Genomic DNA, 24,670 nt, shown 5'->3' with positions numbered 1-24,670 from the left:
TAAGATTTAATTCTGCATGTCTGGAGACTGATCACTCTTTGTTTCTTGGGACATGCTCACAAATCTCTGCCAAGTCTTTCATCCTGTTTGGAGGTCTATTCCAATCAATTTCTAAATAAGCCTTACCCTTCTTTTTCCTGTCAGTGACTGAATTACCAACCCATGAGAAGCATACAGCTGAGCGTGTGTTGTGAGGCGTCATTAGTGACAGGAGAAAGTGGCTCACATCCACACGGATTGGTTGGATCCCTCCATGGCTTTTGTTACCATTAATCACGGGATCATTCTGGAGCGACTGTCTGAGTTGGGAGTGGACGGTGCTGCCTTGTAGCGGTTCCAGTCCTTGGATAGTTAACTCTGAAGATGATACTTGGGTGTAGTATTATTTGACCCCATGAAGCCCCCATTGTGGGCTTTTGCATTTATTTTAGCTTTAATTTTATCCTCCATGCTGTTCAACATTACATAAAACTGCTAAGTGGGGTTATCCGAAGTTTTGGAGTGAATTCTTATCACTACAGGGCATTTATCCTGTTGCTGAATGGTGAAGGATTCTTCTTCTTTCTGGGGAGGGGGTGACTGATTTTTTATGAGTGAACTTTTAAGGGTATTTTAATTGGTATATTGCTTTGTTTTGTTTCGTTTTGTTGGTTTTTCATTCTATAGTCGCTGTGAGTTATTTCAGGACTTCGTTAGTGGGGAGCAATGCATAAATCAAATAATTATTATTATTCTTGACTGATAATGGGGAAGATGTATTTCACATATCATGTAAAACTAGAAGATGAGCATTTTCCATGCCTATGGAATATGAAGCAGTTACAGTTCAATTTAAAATAGAGCAATCAACCTATTTCTTTTGAAAGATATGATCGCAATCAGATAGCACACTTAAATGGTATAATTAAACTTGTTCAGATGAGAAATAAAATCCACCTAATTAAAAACTATAACCCAAATCCTTACTTTTTCTCTCTCTTGCTTTTTGTTCAACTTTTTTTTTTTTTTAAAAAAAAGCAAAATTCAAGATAAAAGGAAAAGCTTGTCTTTCTACACCAGTACATCAGGGGAGATCTGCCCGTTACAATGTGTATGCCATGCTGGTGACACATCTCAAATTAAACTCATGTAGTGGGACTTCCTTTAATTCAAAGTATTTCAGTATAGAATTTTCCTTCCTTCCTTCCTTCCTTCCTTCCTTCCTTCCTTCCTTCCTTCCTTCCTTCTACATTTGTATGCCACCTTTGTGCAAAAGCACTCAAGCTGATTTACAGTTTAAGTCCACTTGCTTTTTAATAGACACAATGCAAAAAGGACAGTGAAGAGAAAAGCAAGTACCAAAACTTCCATATTGTTACATAATGAAGTTACATATTGGTCATGAGCAATGATCACTGCGGGTAACAGTTGTGGGAGAGAAAGATTGAAGTGAGAGTTGCTCCCACCCAGTCCAGTGGAGGGGGTCTTGCTACCTCACATCTCCCTTTGACATGGCTAGGTGGAATATTTTAGGAATCAAAAACCCATTCCATATCAAGTTATTCCAAGAGTGAAACCAGCAAAGCTCTGTATATTGTTCATTCAGCTGAATTTGCTTGGGCAAGTCTCCTGTGAGAGTCCACCTGAAATTAATGGATGTTGTACACCAATGTTTTGTAGTCCATGCTTGCTCTCTCTTCATTGAGGAAATGCATTGATCTGGTTCGCACATCGCATGATGTCAAACCATGGCTTAGTGTGAATGTGTGGCATCCAGGAAAGGAGATTGTGGCTGCTTTACTCCTTCCTGGTTGTTTTGCTGCTGTGCCATAATTTGGCTTTGCATGTTTTCTGAACCCAGGCTTATGCTTTTGCTCTCACAGACAACATATGAGCTATAAACCATAGAACAAGCCTTGGTTACAACACATGACTAGTCTGGAGAAAGCTGAAGTGCAAGCCTCACTTCAGATGATATGCTAAACCAAACTATGGCTTAGTTTTGTGCAGCACAGTGCCAGAGCAACAAGGAAAGGAGTAAAGCAGCTGCAGCCTGCTCTCCTGGAGTCTGCATGCTTAGATGTTTGCTCTTAGTCATGAATTGCTTAGCATTATGTGGGGGACGCGGGTAGCGCTGTGGTCTAAACCACTGAGCCTAGTGCTTGCCGATCAGAAGGTCGGCGGTTCGAATCTCCGCGACGGGGTGAGTTCCCGTTGCTTGGTCCCAGCTCCTGCCAACCTAGCAGTTCTAAAGCATGTCAAAAGTGCAAGTAGATAAATAGGTACTGCTCCAGCAGGAAGGTAAACGGTATTTCTGTGCGCTGCTCTGGTTCGCCACATGACCCGGAAGCTGCCTGTGGACAAATGCCGGCTCCTCGGCCTATAGAGCGAGAAGAGCGCCACAACCCCAGAGTCGTCTGCGACTGGACCTAACGGTCAGGGGTACCTTTAGCTGTACCTTATGTGCAAACTAGGCCATTAATTAATGAATTTGCACATTGCTTGGAATGACAAACAGGTGGGTGTCATTATTTCCTTAATGCGTATGTATGGCAGACCTGCCCTGAAAGGTGCATTAGTTGCAAAGCAGAAATATGAACAAATCATTATTTAATTTAAAATTTGAAGTGAAAGAGAGAAAAGAAAGAAAAACGTTAGTAAATGTTTGTTTTGCCTTGTGGAACCATGATGCCTTTTCATTAATCTACTGTGTAGGACTCTTAGCATTTTCAATGGACTAGTTTTGAAATTATGGAGAATCTGTCAAGGAAATGTGCAAATTGAATGATATAGACTACGGTAATAATGAGAGTGCAAATTAAGTGTAAATTACACCTTCTGGTGATTTGCTGTATCTTCCTGTGACTGTGATTAAAAATCTGTACTTCAAAGGTGAAGTTTTACCTTTGCCCCCAGCCAACCCCTCCCCCCAGGGAAATTAGTAGCATTGACAGGTAAGCAAAACAAGACAGATGATTAATCTGTTTAGTTCTCTTGCTGACATTTACACAGTTAATTGTGTAGCATTGATGCTCCTTAAATTGGCCTGAATATTAATGGAAGATTTGGTTAAACTTGAAAGCTGTTTGTTTAGGGAAATCACTGGAGAAATAAGAATGCTTCATCAACTTCAGATTTCCATCACAGATTTTATGACATATCATGGAACATAAGTGTTTTTTATGACTTGTAAAAATGGCTTCAATATTTTACATTCTCTGCTTCAAGGATTCCTGATTGGCAGTTGATTAGCTTTTTGCTCAAGTCATTATCTTTTTGAGTGAAATTAGTTGGCTAGAAAATTGCATTGTAATTCGCCAGTGGAAACTAACATTTCAAAAGCTCTCTCATGATTGTGAATCCTTTATCTTTACGAATATAACATGAATTATTTTCGAGCATGTTCTAATAAAATGCTACTGTTTGCTGTGATAGACTGGTAAATGTCCAATTTTGGCATTCTTTGTGCCAAGTCCATATCCTGGCCAAGTCAATCTCCAAATAAATGGGGTTTTAGAAGATGGCTGCTTGGTGGGCATTGCCACAGGTTAAAATCTGTTATGCTAGTGGTTCTGTTCTCCCTCAGATAATTTAAAAATACATAATTAAAATGGCCCTGATTTTGGGCAACAGAGAGGAGCATCATTCTTTAAACATGCAAGATATACAATGAACGAAGCATCCACCGAAGGATCCACAGGCTCATAGCTCTTTCTGCATGAGCAGTACTTACCCTTATCATAGAACTGTAGAGTTGGAAGGGACTCTGAGGATCATCTAGTCCAACTCCCTGCAATGCAGGAATATGGAGCTGCCCCATACAAGGATGAACCTGCAACCTTGGCGTCATCACCACCACGCTCTAAGCAACTGAGCCAAACCATAAGATCTTCCTTGGACGCCTTGCTCAGAGTGCCCTTCAGAATCAAGTGAGGTGGAAACTCACCAAGGAGAGGGCCTATTTGTCAGGTGACACCCTGGCAATGGGACAGGCTTTCTTGGAGTTAATGTCTGACATCACCTTGTTATCGTATTTGACATAAGGTGAAGATATTTCTATCTACCAAGGCCATTTAGATAATGCATACCACCTTAGACCCACATTTTTAACGTCTGAGTTGTAACTGTGGGGGTGTGATCAGTCACTGAGGTATTTGCGTTGCCTTTGAATTTATAGATTATGGTTCATTTTGCAGTTAAATTTATTGCGTGGCGAGTTCCCGCCCCCACCAGTGGAAATAATGACACATGACACAATTATTAAGGTTAATGGGCTAAATAAGACCACAACTTTATTGGTTACAGGTGATGAGCTGTTATTGGCAGACGGCAAAGAGAGAGATCCCCGGCCGCGTCCTGCCTTAAATAGGGCAGGCCACGCCCCCTGAGCCAGCCGATTGGCTGGCCAGGGGATGACGCGGCCAGGAATCCCCCCAATCGTGCAGCGGCTGGTTCCAGCCGGTGTGCTCGTGTCGGGGCCGTGACGCCCGCAACCCCACCTCCTCCATAGGGCGGAAGTGGCTTTGTGAGCACCCAGAAATTTTTTGTAGAGTAGCATATTCTGTTTAATTTCTCACGTGTGACATGAATAGCTCATGCTGAAGAGCAGATAGTTGTCTACTTTTGTTTTAGGGCCACAACTGAGGAATAATAAGCTGTGACAAATTTGAGTGGTATGAGGAGAAATTTTCTTCATGTTCTTCTGTTCCTTGGCTAAAGAGAGCAAACACGTTTTTTTGTAAACAGGCCTGTAAACAGAGCATCACCTCAGGAAGTAGAGGAGTTGAAATGCATACTAAGGAAAAAAAATGTACATTGCTTCAGATGTTCACTTGGAATTAAGATGAGATCCCTTCATTGACAGGAAGGTGAGGCGAGTGGATTTTGCCGATTGCCTGGTTGTTATGAATAAACACCAGCGCAACAACCTCTTGTATTTTTTCTCAATGAATATTTTTAGCCTTTAAAACCATTGTGTACATTATTCAGGCAATATACATGGTTCCCAAGGTGGGAATACAGTACATACATATACAAAACTATGTACACCAGTATTACTTGAACATAGTTTCCATTGAAACTTGGGGCATGTTCTCTCTAGGGAGGCCTTTAAAATTGGGGGGCGGGTATTGTTTTTGTTTGTTACTACTTTATGTGTTTTATATTTTCTACATTGTAAACTGCCCCGTGATCCTTGGATGAAGGGCAGTATGGAAATTAAAAATAAAATAAAATGATAAGTCATTAATAATTTATTCCATTGATTTAAATTAGGACTACATTCAACTGATTTAGACTGAAGTCTTATACCTACTTTATTGGGAATAAGTCCAATGGGATTCAGTGTGACTTATTTCTGAATAAACATGTATAGAATTGTGTTGTTAATATGTACCCGAGCCTATGCATTTTGACGAAGTGAAAATTTATTCAGTCAGTTTATTCTCCATACCTTAATGTGAATGTGCTTAGTCACCAGTTTTTATGCACATCCTCCCTCAGATTCCCATTAACCACAATAAATAAATAACCTTTGATTGATTGATTGGATCACTCAACTTGGCCCTCCAGCTGTTTTGGGATTACAATTCACATCATCCCTGACCACTGGTCCTGTTAGCTAGGGATGATGGGAGTTGTAGTCCCAAAACAGCTGGAGGGCCAAGTTTGGCCATCGGTGGTCTAAGGTATGCCTGAGTAATTGGATTGCAGTTAAAAATAATAATACAGGTACTTATAAAAAATGCAGATACCAAACACCATTTAAAAATAAGTATTCAATGCTTTCTCTCACAAAAAGAATGGATTCTTCTTGTAATATCATAGCTGCTACTACATATTCATGTGCAAACTTAAAACAAAGTGAATACCGGTATGTTTTCTGCTTCGGAGAGCTGCTTTTACCCATATATACATTTATTGAGTATTTAGTAGATTAACTGATAAATCAGCTGAAACTGATCAGTGAAAGCTCTATTCATGAGTTCTAAATGCTTCACGATATGAAGGAGAGAGCGTAGAGATGAGCATCCTAGCTTCACTAACTCATCACTGTCATCTTCCATGAGTCCAAGGAATTATTTCTGGAGCGGGGTACCTGTTCCACTTGTGTAGGTTCCCTCCATGTTTAGAACCCTTATTTTAGAACTGCTATCATTTAGTGCTTCTGCTTAGTGTCATAAAGAACATGGCACATCATCTTTGAATTCAGTTGTGATGCATTACCAGATCATCCAATTTTGGGGCAATTTTTCCAGTCAATGCAAGCTTTCCTTTTGAGATTAGTGCAGTTGGCTGCACCATGGAGTCCCATTTTATGGAATGATAGGTGAAATTGAAAGGTGTTGTTAACGTGCCTCCCTTCTCCCATGTTCCCCCTTCTACCCCTCAGTCCTTTATTTCAAAGACTGTTAGTAATATTGCCTTAGATGTTTTGTAGATCAATAAAAGAGAGGAATAATAAAAAAAGACTTCAGTTTAGTGACTACTGCAGCAATTATTATGCAGCTGTTATTTTGACTTCCTTGTTTCTAGCATTTTGATATGTTTACTGCATACGAAGTGTTTTTCATCAAGTTTACATGACTAATACTCAGCAGAAAAAGAGGAAGCGACTCTTGTAATTAGTTGAGAGTTTTATAGTGTGATTTGTTGATAAATTACTGCATTGGAACACTTATGAGATCTGACTCTTTTTCATGCACACCTGTTCTGGGGTGAGTTTTCCAACAGATTCTATAATTTAACATTTGACAAGTGTTGATTCAGTGTGTTTAGAAGATATAGCATAGAAATTTCCCAACTTTTGTCAAATGTTGGTGCATCTCTGAGCCCGGCTTCGGCTGGGGAGGGCGGGATATAAATAAAATTTATTATTATTATTATTATTATTATTATTATTATTATTATCATTATCTAATGCCACACACCTGAATAAGCATGGAGCTTCATCACTGTGGGAAAACCCCCTCTGTTCTTTGCATCCATAGTATATAGTGTTTCTACATGTACCTTAATACTAAACTACCTGTGTTTTTAATCATTTAGTTAGCCTTTGAGTGAAAGCTCTTTATTTCACAAATTGCCCGTGTGGTGTACTTGATCTAGATCAAGACTCTGGGATGGGAGATAGGGAGATTTTAACCCTTCAGTCCCTACTGCAATTTTGATACGAATCAGGGCTCTTCCCCACTCATGCCTGCAATTTGTAATGGGGAAAAGAGCTTACATTTGTTCTAATGCAGGAACCCCCCCCCCCCGCCCCGTCTAGACCACAGCAGGGGAAAAGGGTTAAAGTCCCGTACTTCCACTCCAGAGTCCTGATTTAGATGCTTTCCCCTCGAAACTTTAGGTCACACTCAATGGCAAACTGCATAATTAATTAAATAATTAATATTTTAAAACTTTGTATATCACCATTCATCCAAAGATCTCAAGGCAGTTCACAGTGTAATACATAACAAAGCAAAGAACAAAAACAAAACAAAACAAAATGTGATAATTAATATCTCGTATAGCTGTGCTGCTGCATGTAAAACATGCCGGAAACTAATTTAAGCAAACTTAGAATTATGCTTCTCTCTGCCTAGCATTTTATAGTGTACAGTGATACCTTGGGTTACATACACTTCAGGTTACATACGCTTCAGGTTACAGACTCCGCTAACCCAGAAATATTACCTTGGGTTAAGAACTTTGCTTCAGGATGAGAGCAGAAATTGTGCTCCGGCAGCGCGGCGGCAGCAGGAGGCCCCATTAGCTAAAGTGGTGCTTCAGGTTAAGAACAGTTTCAGGTTAAGAACGGACCTCCGGAACGAATTAAGTACTTAACCCGAGGTACCACTGTACTGGGGTTTCACTTGAAGCAAACTCCAGACCCACTGAAAACACCTTAGAAGTGGTGATTTCTGAGTTCATCGGAAACATCTCTTTCCACCAACTATTGCTGTGTAGCTTGAGGACCTTAATTCAGATATACTCATTCAAGTATATCTTAATGCCAGTTTATGCTTGCAGGTTTCTCACGGGCATCTGGTTGGCCACAGTAAGAACAGGATGTTGAAGTAGATGAGACAGCAGGTTCTCCTTGTGATAGTATGTTCTTAGTTTTAGTAGCATGCCTTTATGTTGAGGTCATCTTCAGGGGCGCTTGCCACAGCGGGTGGTGATCAAAGCGAGGACCATCTCAGTAGTGCTGGTGGAATTTCTTCCACTGGAAAGCTGGTCTGGCATGAACATCACTATATGTTTATTATTTTTTGTCTCTTGTTCTAACTGTTACTGCCTACTGATGTAGTTTTTATTATATTTTTGTATTTGTATTTTATACTTTCTTCCACTTGTACTTGGTATTTGATTCCATTTCCTTTCTATGTAAATTGAATGAATATTAAAGCTAAGGAGTAGAATAGAAATATTAAAGAGTAGGTAGGCAGATCCTTTGGATCATATTTCCCTTTTACCTAGGGAAGATGTAAGCTGAAACTTTTTATATCCAAAGCAATGCTCCATACATCACCTTGTCTTTATTGCAAGATAATCCTCACAATTCTATGACAGCAGGCTCAGACTATGTCATGGCCAGTGAAGTCAGGACAGAAAGCTTTCTTTTATGGTCAGAAAGAATCCCATAAATTTCAACTGGGCCCCTGCATGCTCATAATTCTGTTCCAAATCTGCCACCATGCAACTTTATAAAGTCTGTGCCAATTGCCACAAGATATTTGTAGGAGCGATCAACCCATAGTGCTTGAAAGACCAACTTTCTCTGAGGGGGGAAAACACATTTGTGGGAGGTTTGCTTTGCTATTTACTTACTTCTAAGATTTATACCTCACCCTCCAGTGCCGGCTGAAATTTTCAGGGCAGCTTACAAAAAAAAAGTAAAGAAAAATTCAACATTACAAAACTCAACAACACAAATAAAAACCTAAATCAGACCCATGCTTAAACCCTTTCAGTTAAATATGGGCATATAGAGACAATCCATTGTCTTATCAATAGGCTTAAAAAAGAAGGCTGATGGGTGGCAAAATTTCTCCTGTTAAGGGCAGCTTAATACCACACAGCAGCTTGAAGACACCCTTGCACTATTAAGTATGTCCAGTGACATTTCTTTCAGTATTTGTGGCATTCTAGATAAAAATGTGAAATAGAACCATCTTTTATTTCCATTATTCACGCCTCCAACCATTATGTCTACCAGATTCCCATCCCCACCACCATTCAGCCTGCTGATACAGAAATTATTCTGCAGCTGCAAGGCTGAGGCCAGCCTGCAACACCCCACTTATGTCTGCCACTACCCCTCATTTTACTCCTAAGTGAGAGGAACTCCAAGAATACAGGTCAATTTTCAGCCTGGGAACTACCAGCCACCTCCCAAGTTGCTTCTGTTTTTTGTTTTTTTTTTATAAAATTTTTTATTGCGTTTCTTTCCATAGTTTTGTACATTGCAGACACATACAATAGATACAAGAAACATTTTTTCTTTTTTAGCAATACAAAAAGCAACACACACAGAAAAAAGAAAAGAAAAAGAAAGAAATAGATACATTTGGACTTCCCCACCCCTTCCGGATCTGCGTTCTTTAAATTAACCATGTCAGCAATTTGTTACCTTATTTCATACCTCACTGTAACTTTCAATTGTTATGTATCCAAATTCAATGTATTATATCTCAGTTTTAATACCTTTAAAATAAACATAACATATTCAATTCAATTTGTCTCCTTTTCTCTTTTATCACTTATTTTACCATTTACTTAATCATAATTGCTAAAGCATAACATTTCCTGATCGTGCACTATCTTAAGATTCGTACAGTTTGTAATATTTTTGCAAATAGTCTTTAAATTTTTTCCAGTCCCCCTCAATTGTTTCTTGGTCCAAATCTCGGATTCTGCCGGTCAGTTCAGCTATCTCCATGTAGTTCATCAACTGCGTCTGCCATTCCTCCAGCGTGGGCAAATCTTGTGTCTTCCAACTCTGCGATGAGTATTCTTGCTGCTGTGCTAGCGTACATAAACAAAGTTCTGTCCTTCTTTAACATTTTCTGGTCCACCATACCCAGCAGGAAGGCCTCTGGTTTCTTGGGAAAGGTATACCTAAATACCTTTTTCAATTCATTATAAATCATTTCCCAGAAGGCCCTCACTTTTGGGCAGGTCCACCAGAGATGAAAAAAAGTCCCCTCTGCCTCCTTACACTTCCAACATTTGTTGTCAGACAGGTGGTGAATCTTAGCTAACTTGACTGGGGTCATGTACCACCGGTATATCATTTTCATAATGTTTTCCTTCAGGGCACTACATGCCGTGAATTTCATTCCGGTGTTCCATAACCTTTCCCAGTCTTCAAACATAATGTTATGTCCAACATCCTGTGCCCATTTTATCATGGCAGATTTAACTGTCTCATCCTCATTTAAGCAGCAAGTTATACATTTTCGAAAGTGTCTTAGTTTTTGATTCTAACAATTCCGTCTCTAATTTCGATTTTTCCACCTGGAAACCCACTTTTTTGTCCATTTTAAAAACCTCTTGAATTTGAGCATAGTGTAACCAATCTCGCACCTTGTTTTTTAGTTTATCCTGACTCTGCAACTTCCAGTTATCTCCAATTTTTTCAATTAATTCCCAATATTTCGGCCAGTAGGCCTCCATATTGGGTCTTTTTCGAGCCTTGGCCTCTACCGGTGATAACCACCTCGGGGTTTTGCTCTCTAATAAGTCTTTGTATTTCAACCAGACTGCAAAAATTGCTTTTCTGACAATATGGTTTCTGAACAGTTTATGAACTTTAACCTTGTCATACCATAGGTATGCATGCCAACCAAAAGCATTGTCAAAACCTTCCAGATCTAGAACATCAGTGTTTTCCAACAAAAGCCAATCTTTCAGCCAGCAGAAGGCTGCAGCTTCATAGTACAACCTCAAGTCCGGCAGGGCAAACCCTCCTCTTTCTTTCGAATCAGTTAATATTTTAAACTTTATTCGAGGCTTTTTGCCCTGCCAGACAAACTTAGATATATCCTTCTGCCATTTTCCAAAACATTCCACTCTGTCCACGATCTGTAGGGTTTGAAACAAAAACAACATTTTCGGCAATACATTCATTTTTATAGCTGCGATTCTTCCCAACAAGGAAAGTTTCAATCTTGACCAAATTTCTAAGTCCTTTTTAACTTCCAGCCAACATTTCTCATAATTGTCTTTAAATAAATTCAAATTTTTGGAAGACAAATAAATCCCTAAGTATTTCACTTTTTTGACCACACTTAATTCTGTTTCTCTCTGAAACCCCTCTGTCAAATTCTTGGTCAGAACCTTAGTTTTTTGTTTGTTCAACTTAAATCCCGCCACCCGACCAAACTCAGATATAAGTTCCAGAACTCTTTTTGTACTGGGCTCTGGCTCCTGCAGTGTCAAAACTAGATCATCTGCAAAAGCTTTCAGTTTATATTGTTTCACTCCGACCTCTATCCCTTGTACCAACCGGTCCTCCCTTATCATGTTCAGTAGCACCTCCAGGACTGAAATAAATAAAAGAGGGGATAGAGGGCACCCTTGTTGTGTCCCTTTTTCAATTTTAAATTCCTCCGTCACCACATTGTTCACTATTAGTTTAGCTTTCTGTTCTGAATAAATTGCTTGTATTCCATTTTCAAACCCCCGTCCCACTCCCATCCCTTCCAAGTTTTTCTTCATAAACATCCAAGATATGTTGTCAAATGCTTTCTCCGCATCAATAAAAATTAACACCGCCCTTGTGTTCCTATTGGTTTGCAGAAGTTCCAAAATGTCAATGATGTTTCTGGTATTCTCATATAAATGTCTACCAGGGAGAAAGCCTGCTTGGTCTTTGTGAATTACTTCATTTAAGACCTTTTTAAGTCTACTTGCCAAAATGTCTGCAAATATTTTATAATCCACATTCAGGAGTGAGATGGGACGGTAGTTCTTAAGCTGAGTCTTTTCAGATTCTGTCTTAGGTATCAATGTGATGAAAGCTTCTTTCCACGTTTCTGGTGCCCTCTTCCCATCCATAATCTGGTTGCATACCTCCAACAGAGGTTGTATCAAATAATCCTTCAAAGTCTTGTAGTATTTGGAGGTAAGCCCATCCGGGCCTGGAGATTTGCCTAGTTGCATATTCTGAATGGCACCTTCAATTTCCTGTGAAGTTATTGTAGAGTTTAAGATTGATCTTTTATCTTGAGTTATTTTTGATAGTCCATTTGTCTTTAAAAATTGATCTATCTCTGATTCTTTCTGAGGCCCCTGTGCATAAAGTTCTTTAAAATATCTGTGGAAGCACTTCCTAATTTCTTCTGGTTTCTGTACCATTCTTCCTTCAATCTCTAGATTTGTAACTGTATTTAGCTTTTGTCTTTTTTTCAGCTGCCAAGCTAGCAGCTTTCCACATTTATTTGCTGATTCAAACGATCTTTGCTTCATCTGTTTAATTTTCCATTCAATCTCCTGGTTTATCAACTTAGAATATTCTGCTTGATGGAATTTGATTTCTCTCAGCACCTCCTTTGACTTTGGTTTAGTTCTCAATTTTTTCTCTCCTTGATGTATTTTCTCCAATATTTTGTCCTTCCTTCCATTCCAGAGCTTTTTCTTAATTGTATTCTGTTGTATCAGAAACCCTCTCATAACAGCTTTGCTTGCGTCCCAGATCGTTCTTTTTTCTACTGTAGTATTCAAATTTATCTCAAAATAGTCCTTTAGCGTTTTTTGGGCCTTTTTCACAATCTCTTGATCTCTTAATAGTGTGTCATTCATTCTCCATCTGAAGGAACCGGATTGAGTTAATCTGAATTCTAATTTCAGAGCGTTGTGGTCGGAGCATGTTTTTGGACAGATTTCCACCTTTCTGGTCTTAGGTGCCAGCCCTCTAGACGTCCAGATTTGGTCGATCCTTGTCCAGGACAGGTGGGCCTCAGAGAAAAAAGTTCCTTCTTTACCTAGGGGGTTCTTTGTCCTCCATATGTCAATCAAATCCAAATTGTCAGTTAATTCGAAAAAAGTTTTAGGCAGTCTACCGTCTGATGTTAAATTTTGACTTTGAGACTTGTCCATATGTGTAGACACCACTCCATTCATGTCTCCCATCATTATGATGTTGTTATAGTCCAAATAATCCAGCAAAATCTCATGCAGCTTCTTGAAAAATTCTGATTTCCCGTCGTTTGGAGCATATATTCCTAATATCAAGATTTTTTCTCCTTGTGTCTGGATTTCAATCGCCAAGATTCTTCCTTGTTCATCCTTAAATAAGAATTTGGGCATCAGGCTCTCCTTAGCGTAAATCACCACTCCTCTTTTCTTAACCTTATCTGATGAAATAAATTCTTGGCCTAGTCTTTTGTTAACCAAAACTTTTCTATGGAGCCTGGTCACATGAGTTTCTTGTAGGCAAATAATGTCCAATTGTTCTTTCTTCAATATGTGAAATATCTTCCTTCTTTTCTCCGGGGAATTTCCGCCATTTATGTTCCAACTAAGTAGCTGCAGAGACATCCTGTATTATTTTGTTCCACCTAGAGTGGTGTGTCTTCTTTGTCCTCTGGTCCCGAGGGTATAGGCGTTCCTCCGCCACCAGGCGGTATAGGCCCAGATTGAGGTAGGGGCCAGTGAGCTGCTGCTTCTTTTTGGAGATCTTCTCCGTGGTCGTGCAGGAACTTTTGTAGGTCCTCTGGTGTTCTTATTTTAACCTTCTTCTGTTTGTAGGAAAATGATAATCCTTGTGGAAACTCCCACCTATAAGGAACTGAGTTGAGTCTCAACAACTTTGCCAATTCTGAGTAGGTGGCTCTCAAGTCCAATAACTGTTTAGGTATATCTCTATAAATTTCCACCCTTTTGTCTTGTATCTCAAGTGAGTTTTTAAAGTGAAGGCCTAGTATCTTGTCTCTCTCATCCCTTGTTCTCAAAGCTATCAAACAGTCTCTAGATCTGTCCTTTCTTACCAATCTTCCCAGTCGAAAAGCCGATACTATTTTAAAATCAGTTTCTTCTTTTATAGCCCAGAACTTTGAGAATTCTGTTGTCAAAAATCCGATCAGATCTTCTTGTTCAATTTCTGGGATAGCCCTCAATCTGAGGTTGGTCTCCCGATTTTTCAATTCCACCAAAGAAAGATAGGTTTGCTGGTCCCCAATCTGTTTATGCAGAGGCTTGACTTCTGCTTTAACTTCCTCGACCTCTTTCTTAGCTGACGTAGCTATTTGAATGGCTTCCCCTGCTAGTTTACGATTCTCTTCTGTTGCTCCTTGCAATTTCTCAATTGCTTGTGTATGTTGGGAAACCTGATCCGTCAATTTCTGAATCGAGGATGTAGCTTGGTCAATTTTGATTGATTGATTATCTACTTTTTGATTTAAGGTTGACAGTTGTTCCAAAATTTGCTTCAGAACAGCCTCTGATCCTCCTGCTGCCATATCCTCCTCTTCAAGTTCTTTAGGCTTTTCAACTTCTAACTTTTGCGTTGCAAGCACAGCTGGAACTGATAATCTGCGTCCCTGAGCCAAAGTTGTTTGCACAAGCTGTGCCTGCTTTTTCGCTTTTTCTTTTTCCTTAGCTTCCTTAGCTTTGGCTGCTCTTGTCTTTCCTGTACCACTCATCAGTCAATGTTCAAGGTCAAATATTGTAATCCCATGGGAAAGACAAGTCCACTTCAAAAACAATCCAATGAGAGAAAGTAAACAAATAGAGCTGTTCCCAGGCCTTTATATTCCCAAAGTCCTCTAGGGGGAGTGCCACCGGAGTTCAGTAAGAAGAAGGCAACTTTTCCGCCATTAAAATCTCTATTGTTCCGATTTTAAAAGCACAATTGTCCCAAAACACTTAAAAAGCAGATTCTGCAGAGCACTTCCAAACTTTAACAAAGTTCCAACAAAGTGCCTGCAACAATATCCAATCTAGCTAGTTGAGCTCAAAAGTGTCACTTTAGTATCCAAAAGTATCTAGGAGTTTTGTAACAGTTCCACAGTTAAGGCAACTTCCCCCCCGGCAGTCCGATGAATTGGAGATCACAACCTCTGTTGCCCCCAGGCAAGGGGACCGCTCCAAATTAAATTTTAAAGGTTTACTCACGGATAATTCTGTATTTCTTCTTTAAAAGTCAGTCCAAAAATGCACGAACGTCCCTCTTTAACGCTTCCCCACACAGCGCATTCAGCTCCTCCTGTCCTTTGCTTTGATCTTAGAAGCAGTGCCGGAAGACGGACTTCCTTTTTCTCGTCTCCCGGTTTCAGCCAAATTCTTTAAATTTATTCCACCGAATTTCAAGTCTTTACTCACGGGATTGTTGTTTCAGCCTGATATTTCCAGGAAGAAAGGTCGGCGCTCATCCGTGACAGCCTCGCGGCTTCGCCTCCGCAGAAAGAGCGATGAACTCACAGCACCGCTCCCCCTCCTTCACTCCGGAGCCCCTTACGGGGTTCCTTCCGCGAATTCGGGTTCGCTCCAGGTGCCCGCCGAGTCCCACGGCCACGAGCTCACTCTACTCGTGGTTTTTCTTCATGGGTTGCCGCTGCGCCGTAGCGAACAACCCTTTTCTGCGGTGCCCCTCTTCACAGCTCGAAGAGGTCCGCCATCACGGTTTCGCGCCGCCTCCGGAAGTCCCCCTCCCAAGTTGCTTCTGAACCAGTTTTCCCCTCACCTCCCTTCGGTCGAAGCATATTGTGTGTGCTGGCATGCAGGAAAAAGAACTTTGTACAGTATTGTAAAAATGATACGCTTAATCATTAGGTTCCAAATTAAGAAGCTTTATTGAGATTGGGAATGGAGATATAAGTGATGAGTAGGGAAACAGGCGCCACTAAAAAGAAACAATAAAACGTAGTACGTAACCTTAAGCTAAGCTTAAACAGGACCTTCAAACTGACCTGTGAAGAGCAAGGTTCGCCTTTGATATTCATTAGGGTTAGGGTTATTATGGGGCTATCTGTTTAGCCCATTTTAGTGTTGGCTAAGTTCTAAAATCTTCCTGGATGTTTTAACTGTGTATTGACAAATGTACTTTTTTTCTGACTGACGGTCGAATAAAAAGGTTGATGATGATGATATTCATTAGATAACAAATTTTCATTGGCATCCGAGGAGGGGCTTAACGGGGGAGGTAGATCCTCCAATCAGGTGAGATTAGGAGCACTACTAGTGACAGAGTTTTGACACTTGGGAAATGGCATGTCCAGCATGTACATAGATGGCAACAGTCTGTTGGCACTTTCCAACATCCCAGGAAGGTTGAAATCAAAGTGAGAGATATTTTTAATCTACTATTGGTAAGCAGAACCATTGGAAAGAAACATTGGCCTTTGCACATGTTTGAAATGTTGCTGTGGGGTTGCTGTGTGATGTTGAGGCTAGACCATTGTGTCATGTACATGGAATTTTTATTTATTTATTTATTTTTTTTATTTTTATAATAAATTTTTATTAGTTTTCCATGAATAAAGAAGAGACAAAACAAAAACATAAACATAAACAAACAAAAACACGACTTCCCCATACCACCCCTTTTCTGCATTCTTGTTTCAAGATTTTTCAGCAACCCTCTGAACATAACTTAAATATATTTCATGTATTTAACTTCAGTTAGTTATTAATACAACTGTAGTTCTTTATCTCTTGTAACTCTGAGCCCCTAATTTTCCAAATTACAACAGTTTTTAAGATAAACTTTAAATTTGTTCCAATCTTCATCCACCGCCTCTTTCCCCCGGTCTCGAATTCTGCCAGTCATCTCTGCCAGTCCCATATAGTCGATCACCTTCGTCTGCCATTCTTCCAACGTGGGTAAATCTTGCGTCTTCCAATACTTTGCTAGAAGAATTCTTGCTGCTGTAGTGGCATACATAAAAAAAGTCCTATCCTTCTTTGACACCATTTGGCCCACCATACCCAAGAGAAAGGCCTCTGGTTTTTTAACAAACGTTCTCTTCAGAACTTTTTTTATTTCATTATAGATCATTTCCCAGAAAGCCTTAATCTTCGGGCAGGTCCACCAAAGGTGATAGAAGGTTCCCTCCGTTTCACTACACTTCCAACACTTGTTGTTGGGCAAATGATAGATCTTTGCTAACTTAGCAGGAGTCATGTACCACCTGTAGATCATTTTCATAATGTTTTCTTTTAAGGCATTGCATGCCGTAAATTTAACACCAGTGGTCCATAACTGCTCCCAGTCAGCAAGTTCAATGTCATGCCCAATATCCTGTGCCCATTTAATCATATTAGATTTCACCATTTCATCTTGAGTATTCCATTTCAACAGCAAGTTGTACATTCTTGACAAATTTTTAGTATTGGGTTCTAACAGTTCTGTTTCTAATTTTGACTTCTCCACTTGGAAGCCTTTCTTTCTGTCCTGTTTGAATACTTCATTTATCTGTCGATAATGTAACCAATCTCTCACCTTAAACTTCAGTTTCTCAAAACTCTGCAATTTTACATTTTCACCATCTTGTTCTATAATTTCACAATATTTAGGCCAATTAGAACCCATATTCAATTTTTTCACCTCTTTTGCTTCCATTGGTGACAACCACCTGGGGGTTCTACTTTCAAACAGGTCTTTATACTTAATCCAAACATTATACAGAGCTTTCCTCACCATATGGTTCTTAAAACTTTTATGCAATTTTACCTTGTCATACCATATATATGCATGCCAACCAAATCTGTTGTCAAATCCTTCAAGATCCAAAATGTCTGTATTCTCGAGGAGCAGCCAATCTTTCAACCAGCAAAACGCTGCTGATTCATAGTAAAGTCTTAAGTCCGGCAGGGCAAAACCCCCTCTATCTTTCACATCTGTTAATGTCTTAAATTTTATTCTTGGCTTTTTGCCCTGCCAAACAAATTTCGATATGTCTTTCTGCCACCTCTTGAAACAGTCCATCTTGTCTATTATTTGTAATGTCTGAAACAGAAATAACATTCTAGGCAATACATTCATTTTGATAACAGCAATTCTGCCTAACAAGGAAAGTTTCAGCCTTGACCATATGTCTAAATCTTTCTTAACTTCTGTCCAACATTTATCATAATTGTCTTTAAAAAGATTCACATTTTTCGATGTCAAATTCACCCCCAGGTACTTCACTTTTTTTGCTATCTCCAAACCTGTTTCATTCTGGAATGTCTCTTTTTCTTCATTTGTTAGGTTTTTTTCCAAGACTTTAGTTTTTTGTTTGTTCAACTTAAATCCTGCAACTTGACCAAATATCTCGATCAGTTCTAAAACTCTTTTTGTGCTAGTGATTGGCTGTTGCAAAGTCAAAACTAGGTCATCTGCAAATGCCCTTAATTTATACTCTCTCACTCCGACCTGAATTCCTTTAACCAACTGGTCCTTTCTAATCATATTTAACAAAACCTCCAGAACCAGTATAAAAAGTAGGGGGGAAATAGGGCATCCCTGTCGTGTTCCTTTCTCTATAGCTATCTCTTCCGTTACCACATTATTCACAATTAGCTTTGCCTTCTGCTCAGAATAAATTGCACCTATACCATTTTCAAAACCTTGGCCTACCCCCATCCCTTGGAGATTCTTTTTCATAAAACTCCAACAAATATTGTCAAAGGCTTTCTCCGCGTCCACAAAAATCAAAACCGCTTTTCTGTTGATGTTCATTTCCAACAGTTCCACAATGTCTATTATGTTCCTCACATTGTCAGACATGTGTCTTCCCGGGAGAAAGCCAGATTGATCCTTATGAATCTCACCTGTCAATACTTTCTTCAGTCTTTTTGCTAAAATGTCTGCAAAAATTTTGTAATCCACATTTAATAATGATATCGGGCGGTAGTTCTTGACCTGGTTCTTTTCAGTCTCGGTCTTTGGTATAAGTGAGATAAAGGCCTCTTTCCACGTTTCAGGTGCCTTTTTCCCCTCCAATATTTCATTGCAAACTTCTTTCAGTGGTTGCACTATACCTTCTCTCAAAGCTTTATAATATCTGGCCGTCAGTCCATCTGGTCCTGGAGACTTTCCCAGTTGTGCCTTTTGAATGGCCTCCTCTATTTCCTGTTCTGTTATTTTCTCATTCAAAATCAACTTGCCCTGTTCTGGAATTTTCGGTAGTCCATAATTTTTAAGAAATTCTTCTATTTCTTGTTCGTTTACTGGCCCTTGTGTGTATAATTTCCTAAAAAAACTTTGAAAACAGTTACTTATCTCATTTGGCTTATGAACATTCTTTCCCTCTATCTCCAAACAAGTAACTGTATTCAATTTTTGCCTCTTTTTCAATTGCCATGCAAGGAGCTTCCCACACTTGTCTGCAGACTCAAAAGTCCTTTGTCTCATTTGTTTAATTTTCCATTCTATCTCTTGATTTGTCAGTTCCATATATTGCGTCTGATAATGTTTTATCTCTCTCAAAATTTCTTGAGACTTTGGTTTTGACCTCAGTTTCTTTTCTCCTTCCTTCATTTTTTCTAAAATTCTTTCTTTCCTTTCATTTTGCTTTTTCCTCTTGATTGAATTCTGTTGTATCAGGAAGCCTCTCATCACGGCTTTACTCGCGTCCCAAATTGTTCTTTTTTCCACATTTGTTCTCAAATTTATCTCGAAGTAATCTTTCAATGTCTTTAGGGCCTTTATACAGAATTGTTCCTCTCTAAATAGGGAGTCATTCATTCTCCATCTAAAGGATCCAGTTGTTGTCATTTTCATTTCCATCTTTACGGCATTATGGTCGGAGCAGGTTTTTGGGCAGATTTCTACTTTTTTAATCTTTGTAGCCATCACACTAGATACCCAGATTTGGTCGATTCTCGTCCATGTCATTTTAGATTCCGAGAAAAAAGTTCCCTCTCTCTCGAGAGGATTCTTTGTTCTCCAGATGTCAATCAAGTCCATATTTTCCGTCATCTCGAAGAAAGTCTTTGGTAATCTTCCTTCTTTAGATATTGTCTGTCTTTGTGCCTTGTCCATATTTGTAGAAACCACTCCATTCATGTCCCCCATCATTATTATTTTGCAGTCGAGATAATCTAGTAAGGGTTAGGGTTAGGTTTTTCTTCATGGGTTGCCGCTGCGCCGTAGCGAACAACCCTTTTCTGCGGTGCCCCTCTTCACAGCTCGAAGAGGTCCGCCATCACGGTTTCGCGCCGCCTCCGGAAGTCCCCCTCCCAAGTTGCTTCTGAACCAGTTTTCCCCTCACCTCCCTTCGGTCGAAGCATATTGTGTGTGCTGGCATGCAGGAAAAAGAACTTTGTACAGTATTGTAAAAATGATACGCTTAATCATTAGGTTCCAAATTAAGAAGCTTTATTGAGATTGGGAATGGAGATATAAGTGATGAGTAGGGAAACAGGCGCCACTAAAAAGAAACAATAAAACGTAGTACGTAACCTTAAGCTAAGCTTAAACAGGACCTTCAAACTGACCTGTGAAGAGCAAGGTTCGCCTTTGATATTCATTAGGGTTAGGGTTATTATGGGGCTATCTGTTTAGCCCATTTTAGTGTTGGCTAAGTTCTAAAATCTTCCTGGATGTTTTAACTGTGTATTGACAAATGTACTTTTTTTCTGACTGACGGTCGAATAAAAAGGTTGATGATGATGATATTCATTAGATAACAAATTTTCATTGGCATCCGAGGAGGGGCTTAACGGGGGAGGTAGATCCTCCAATCAGGTGAGATTAGGAGCACTACTAGTGACAGAGTTTTGACACTTGGGAAATGGCATGTCCAGCATGTACATAGATGGCAACAGTCTGTTGGCACTTTCCAACATCCCAGGAAGGTTGAAATCAAAGTGAGAGATATTTTTAATCTACTATTGGTAAGCAGAACCATTGGAAAGAAACATTGGCCTTTGCACATGTTTGAAATGTTGCTGTGGGGTTGCTGTGTGATGTTGAGGCTAGACCATTGTGTCATGTACATGGAATTTTTTTTTTAAAGAGACAGGCATTTTATTCTTAGCCCTTTCTAGACCAGTGTTTCCCAACCTTGTGCCTCCAGCTGTTTTTGGACTACAATTCCCATCATCCCTTGCCACTGGTCTTGCTAGTCAGGGATGATGGGAGTTGTAGTTCAAAAACAGCTGGAGGCACAAGGTTGGGAAACACTGTTCTAGACCATGTTTAGTTTAGGTGTTTTAACTTTTAGTTTTGGGTTACAAAACAATATATTGATATTTTGTTGTAATTGCTCTGTATATATAATCCATTTTATGTCAGAGCTATTATACTCTTATGTGGGGTGTTTTTTTTTTTTTTTGCCTCTTGTGAATAAAGGCAACATTTATTAATTGAAGATAAACTTTTTAATAAACTTGCAATATTTAATTCCTTTGCTCAAAGACATTAGCAAAATTAACAACTTATTGGTAGGGGTTAAGCTCTGCTTTTGGCACTTATCTAGAACACTAATCTAGAAAGGGGTCAAAAAGGAAGCTTTGAGCCAAGGAAATATGACTATAAAAAGACCACTTTAAAACATGACCTTTACATTAGTGCTCAAACTTGCATGCTTATTGATCACTTATTGCCTCTCTAGAAGAAAACACTGTAAATCCATCAACTATTGAGCACAAACTGAGAATCTTCAAGGCTTTTCTCTAAGAACATGAAAAACAAGATTCCTCATTTACAAAACATGAAACAGACACATGAGAACTCCTAAAGAATCAGCAAGTATTAAGTATTGTTCACAATAAGATAGAGGTGGCATTACATTACTTGGAAAAAATGGAAATGACATCTTATTGAATCATACTTTTTGTATCTGCAGTAATAATCTGAAAAGAGGAAAACGCTTAGCCTACATTTTGTAGGGAATATTTGAACCTGTTTCCTGCACATGAGTATGTTTTATGAGCACAAGATAAAGACTTCAGCTATATTGGGGTATTTCCCACCCACCCCAGCCCCAGTTTTTAATCTTCTGAAGTGTTAAAGTATTACTTCCTGAAGCTTTAGATTATTATTAAATCCATATTTTGGTAATACTTTTATTAGGACAACCAAAACATCAGAAAACAGTGCAGGTTTTTGAGTTCCTCAGGTTAGATGGTAAACAGGGCAATGTGAGGCTGCAGGGGGAGGAGGAGAATAATTGGCTGATATTGAAGCTACAAAGTCTGCATTTGGTTGCAATCCTAAAATGCAAGTGGAAAATACATTCAAATGTGCAACAGAAAAGTCAATAAAAGCCAAACTGGGCAACTAAAAGAACCTCATTTTAATGTGGGTAAGGGCAAAGGGACGCGGGTGGCGCTGTGGGTAAAAGCCTCAGCGCCTAGGGCTTGCCGATCGAAAGGTCGGCGGTTCGAATCCCCGCGGTGGGGTGCGCTCCCGTTGCTCAGTCCCAGCACCTACCAACCTAGCAGTTCGAAAGCACCCCCAGGTGCAAGTAGATAAATAGGGACCGCTTACTGGCAGGAAGGTAAACGGCGTTTCCGTGTGCTGCGCTGGCTCGCCAGATGCAGCTTTGTCACGCTGGCCACGTGACCCAGAAGTGTCTGCGGACAGCGCTGGCCCCCGGCCTCTTAAGTGAGATGGGCGCACAACCCCAGAGTCTGTCAAGACTGGCCCGTACGGGCAGGGGTACCTTTACCTTTACCTTTAAGGGCAAAGGTGTCATCAAAGGGATTTCTAAAGTAGAGAGGGGAAATCAGGCCTGGGTCAAGACATTTCGCGCTAAGCACAATATAACATTCCTTCTTCATGCAATGTAAAGAAGCAGATTGAACTGGCTGCTGAATCTCCCTTCAGCCATGGTGGTAAGAAAGCATCTTTCATTGCACCAGAAACAGCAAGCTAGTTTAGGAGAGCCAAGACAGGCTGTTTAGCATACACAGCTCTATTCAACCGAAGGCTTGGGGGGGGGGCTGTCCAACTTAGGTGGCTTAGGCAGAATAGCCTAACTTCCACCTTGAAGTAGATGCCTCACTTTGCCTGATGGTAGGACCAGCCCTGGGAGGGATGTTACCACAAAAATATTCAGGGTAGATGTTCTGGACAGAATGGACAGCCGGGGGGAATGTCAGACAATTAAAAGAGCTTTGGGTTGCTAAGGGTGGTTGAACTGGAGGAGTGAAGATCAAAGTTAGGGATATTTAAGATATGAGGGGAGAATATCCTAAATATTGGCTTCAAACCCTTCAAGAGGCCATTAAGGGTTTGAAGCCAATATTGGGATTTTAGCAGGGGCACCAGAAGAACTGGAGAGGAAGGGAGAGGTGAATTATTTTGGTGTCAGAGTTCTAAACAGAGGAGTGAGAACTGAGGTGAGACAAAGGAAGGCCACAGGAAGGAAGCCCTACTGTGGGAGTTGACTGGAAATGAACCAGAGTCTTGGCTGAGCAGAAATGAAAGGGAGGGATGGATTTTCATAATATAGGTAGAAAAATAACACAATGCTGACTGTAATTATCTGGAACAATAGAAGGGAAGGAACAAAAAAAAAGGAACCAATGGAAGGGAAGGTACCAAAGCTAAGACTTCATGCATGGCCAACAGATTAGATTGTGACATCATTAATGAGTAATCCCTACAGAGATGGGTTTGGGGGAGTGTGACCAATTTGGTGTGACCAACTGGGTGCAGAGTCTTGGGGCCCCCACAACTATTAATTAGAATGGAGCACGAGAGGTAGAGGGGCGCCAGATTTTTGTGTTGCAGAAATTTGAAACCCCATGATCCATCACTGATCCCTAACTTCCAGTTCGTTGCCACCCAACATTGTCTCTAGTGCTTGAGTTCCACTGAATTGCAGAATCATAGAATTGTGGAGTTGGAAGGGATCCTGAGGATCATCTAGTCCAACCCCCTGCAATGCAGGAATCTCAATTAAATTCCAAAAGCTAATTGTTGACTGCAAGCATTCACTGTAGAAGTATGCGGCTGAGTTCTGTTCAGCTGTTGGCACTTGCCAGACAGTTTCTGCACTGAAGCCGGTAGTCTGCTAAAATAGATGTGACCACCACAACATTACTGATTCAGCACAAGGGTGCCTTTCCTGCCTCTTTCTCCCACTAGGAAGACACCATGCATTCATTTGACATTTGGAAGTGTCAATTTCCAATACTTTAATTTCATTCAATCAATAATACTAATAAAGCAATTAGTGGCAGGTGTGCGTTTCCATTCTCAGAACCTGTGTGATTTCCTTCCTCATGAATCCTCAGGATTTTTGTTCTGGTTAAATTGGTGGCTAGTTAATTTGGCGTGTTGGAGAACTGATTGATTCAGTTCAGCATCAGTTCAGTTCAGTTCAAATCTCAGCAGAGATTTGGGTTGGCACACTGAGAAGGTTGCTGATCTTGTTTCTTCCCCTTTTCAAAACGTGAGGAAATAGAAGAGATCTCATCAGAGGAGATCATTGTTATTTGGTTTTTTGGCAGCTGGAACTCCCCAGAGGATAAGGGCATCATTAATATGTTATCATTATTAGCATGAGAGTAATTTTTCTAACTCAGATAAAACACTGGCAAAGTTGATGATTTCCACCACATCGAAGTATGTCTGCAACTAGAAAGGTTTCGGATGCTTGTCTTACAAGAAATAAACAACATGACAAAGCAGCAAATAGATATGGACTCCCAGCTACCGTTACTGAATATTTTTTCTAAGAATAACATAAACCTGAAAATAAGTCCCTGATCAGCCACATATTAGTGGCAGCCAGACTAATAGTTGTAAGGTTTTAGAGGGACA

The 24,670-nt window shown here is 40.0% G+C and overlaps 1 protein-coding gene across 5 annotated transcripts in view; it reads left to right on the top strand.

Moving 5' to 3' along the window:
* Window positions 1-24,670, top strand: part of MACROD2 (mono-ADP ribosylhydrolase 2) — a 997,146-nt gene that overhangs the window by 187,333 nt on the left and 785,143 nt on the right. The window lies entirely within an intron of this gene.

The sequence above is a fragment of the Podarcis muralis genome, chromosome 3 (genome assembly GCF_964188315.1).
Source record: "Podarcis muralis chromosome 3, rPodMur119.hap1.1, whole genome shotgun sequence".
NCBI classification, from domain to species: Eukaryota; Metazoa; Chordata; class Lepidosauria; order Squamata; family Lacertidae; genus Podarcis; species Podarcis muralis.
Note: the sequence above shows the minus strand (reverse complement) of the source record. Positions and strands in the feature narration are given on the sequence as shown.